General features: G+C 42.0%; 1 pseudogene; it reads right to left on the reverse strand.

The window, feature by feature from the left end:
• Nucleotides 1-484: 484 nt before the first annotated feature.
• LOC118023369 lies at nt 485-1,394 on the reverse strand (annotated as a pseudogene).
• Between the last annotated feature and the right edge of the window lie 1,319 nt (nt 1,395-2,713).

Raw genomic sequence — 2,713 nt, forward strand, 5'->3', positions numbered from 1 at the left:
ACACAACAGTTCAAGGTAGTAATACATCAGGACATATCAGATTTCTAGGAGTTTCATACAACTTCTAGAACACTCATTTTAATAACATATTTCTATATAAATATAATCTAAGAGTGCTTAATATCACTTATTTGACACTGCTTCCTATGTAATTTAACATGCCAAATAAGCCTTATTAGTGTAATATCTTCCTTTTTTTATAAAGTGGCCAAATCTCTTGAAAATGTTGCACAGATCCTCTGGAATATTTTAGTTACATTGTAGTCAAATACTTCATTTTAGAATTAGATTTTGGAAAGTTTGTGTTAAAAAAATCAAAATATTTGAACATCTGATTAAATATGATCGTAGATCATTAAGCAACGATATTTATCTATTCAACTGAAGGGAAAATAAAAGGTTGTTTTGGTTTTTTTAAGAAAAGTAAGTTTTTATTCCCCTGTTTCACAAATAAAGTGGGCTGGATCGGTTGTTTTTTTGGTGATTAGTCAAAGAGACCAAATCCCATATCCTCGTCCCACTCTTCTGAATCTTCCTTTGCTTCCACCTTGGCTGTGGCCATGGCAGCCACGGGAGCGGTAGCCACGAATGCAGGTGGATCAGCCAAGAAGGCCTTGACCTTTTTAGCAAGTGGAAGGTGTGATCAGTCTCCACAGGCAACGCCAGGACCTCCTTGTATCTGTTGATGGTAGAATGGGGCACTGATACAACAGTCGGGTAACCTATCTGCAAGACATCCTCGGGCAACCCTGCAGATGCCCTCCGGGAAGCGAGAATGCATTTGCCTCTGTGATGTCAAGCCCTTCAGGGTTGTAAAGCCACTGTAGTGCAACACCTGCTGGACGACCAGCCCGAAGGACAAGGGGAAGATGTTCAGCTTATTCAGCTGTGTGGCTTCGCTGGCTCCCACTCTGTCTCCGGTCTTAATCAGCTGCACCTCACTCAGGATTTCAGTGGTGCCCCTGGAGATTCTAGTGGTGATGTCTAAAGTCTGGAAGTAGGAGGCCTTCTCAGGCCCCCAGGCTGGCATCGCGACTTTACTGGGACTATGGCACCAGTATCAGCGGCAGCTGGCACCTTATTGATCAAGAGCATGTCCCTGATCTCAGTGAGGTCCTCCTTGGTGAACACGAAGCCCACATTCACCCAGATATGAGGCACTAGTTTCTCGAGAGCTGGGTTGTTCTCTCTGGATGCCCTCAGATGGCCTTGAACGTCATGGTGTTCTTGCCCTCAGCACCACAATCTTCCCGTGGAGGGACATGCAGATCTGCTGTGTCTTCTTGGAACCCATGTTGTCGGCTCCACAGTGGAGCATTTGGATCATCATCCAAAAGTTGGATGATCTTAAGGAAGTAGTTGAACTTCCAGGTCGTGCTGTCTTCCTTGGGCATCATGGCCGAGCATCAGGGATGGGCTTGCAGGGTTGAAAGATGATGTTCCTCTCACAGGGACGCCTGGAGAGAGGAGGGCCAACAATAAAACATTTTAAAGGCAAATGCAGAAGGTTACACAGTTGTGAACAAAATTCAGCTCTTTTAATATTAAGACTCAGGTTTCTTGAATAATCTGATGAAGACAAAGCATTAAAAGTTTGTATATCTAGGCCATTGGCCTTTACATTAAATGTAAGGAAAAACTTTGTTTTTAATTTTTTGTAATAAGCAAACCAACAATCTAAGAAAATTTTTTGTCTGTAAAAAGAGAAAAAACCTAAGTTCTAATTTTGCATCAGTATACTTTTGGTATTAAAACTCATTCTTTAATAAAATCTTAAGTAAAATCTATTTTGGCATGGCTTGTAAGAATCCAGGCAGGTTTCTCTTTTGTTCTGATGGCAACACCTCATAAGGTCCTTCCCAGGGAGGTGACAGCATATGCTTTTTTCCAAAGACCTTGATGTCTACTTGGTCTTCTGGCTGAAATGTGTGGCAAGCCTCATCAGTTGGTGGAGGCCATGCCTCTTTTACCTGTTGGTGATGTGCTTCAGGTAGATGAGGTATTCCTTGTCTAGAGTTAGTCATAGCATCACATTTTTCACTTACTCCGTGAATGGAAGGTTTAGGGATGCCAGTAGGCTTTGACGACCAAACACTATTTCAAAAGGGGTTGATCCATGTCTCCTACTTGGAGTATTCTGGATCTTAATAAGGGTCAGAGGCAATGTCGTTGGCCATTCATGCTTAATTTCTTGGTATTTCCCTACAGTCCTTCTTATGTCTAGATTTTTACGTTCCATTTGCCCGGATGATTGAGGATGATATAGGGCATGAAGTTTTAACGTGTACCCGAGAGTTTTTGCAAGCAAGTGGTTTATCTCTGCTATCCAATGAGTTCCTTTTTTCTGACTCAATCCATAAAGGAATGGCAAAACGAGGAATGGTCTCAGGTATTAATTTCTTTACTACTGTTGTGGCATGAGCACATCTAGTCAGAGAGCATCAGCCTATCCACTAAGCATACAGACAATGACCAAACAGTGAGAATAGCCCAAGGCTAGGGGCAAATCTATAAAATCCATCTGAAGTGCCTGAAGGTAGTGTGGGCCTAGGAGGACTTCTTGGGGTATGCTAATTACTTCTAGGAATTTGCTGACATTTACAAGTAGTGCCCTGGGAAATAATTTGGTCAGGAATGTTGTAGATGCTACGGCAATTGTCTTTTAGTTCCTTAATTATCTTTACAGATGTGTCCAATTTGTAGGGAGATAAGT

The sequence above is a fragment of the Mirounga leonina genome, unplaced genomic scaffold (genome assembly GCF_011800145.1).
Source record: "Mirounga leonina isolate KUSES-001 unplaced genomic scaffold, KU_Mleo_1.0 Mir_179, whole genome shotgun sequence".
Taxonomy (NCBI): Eukaryota; Metazoa; Chordata; class Mammalia; order Carnivora; family Phocidae; genus Mirounga; species Mirounga leonina.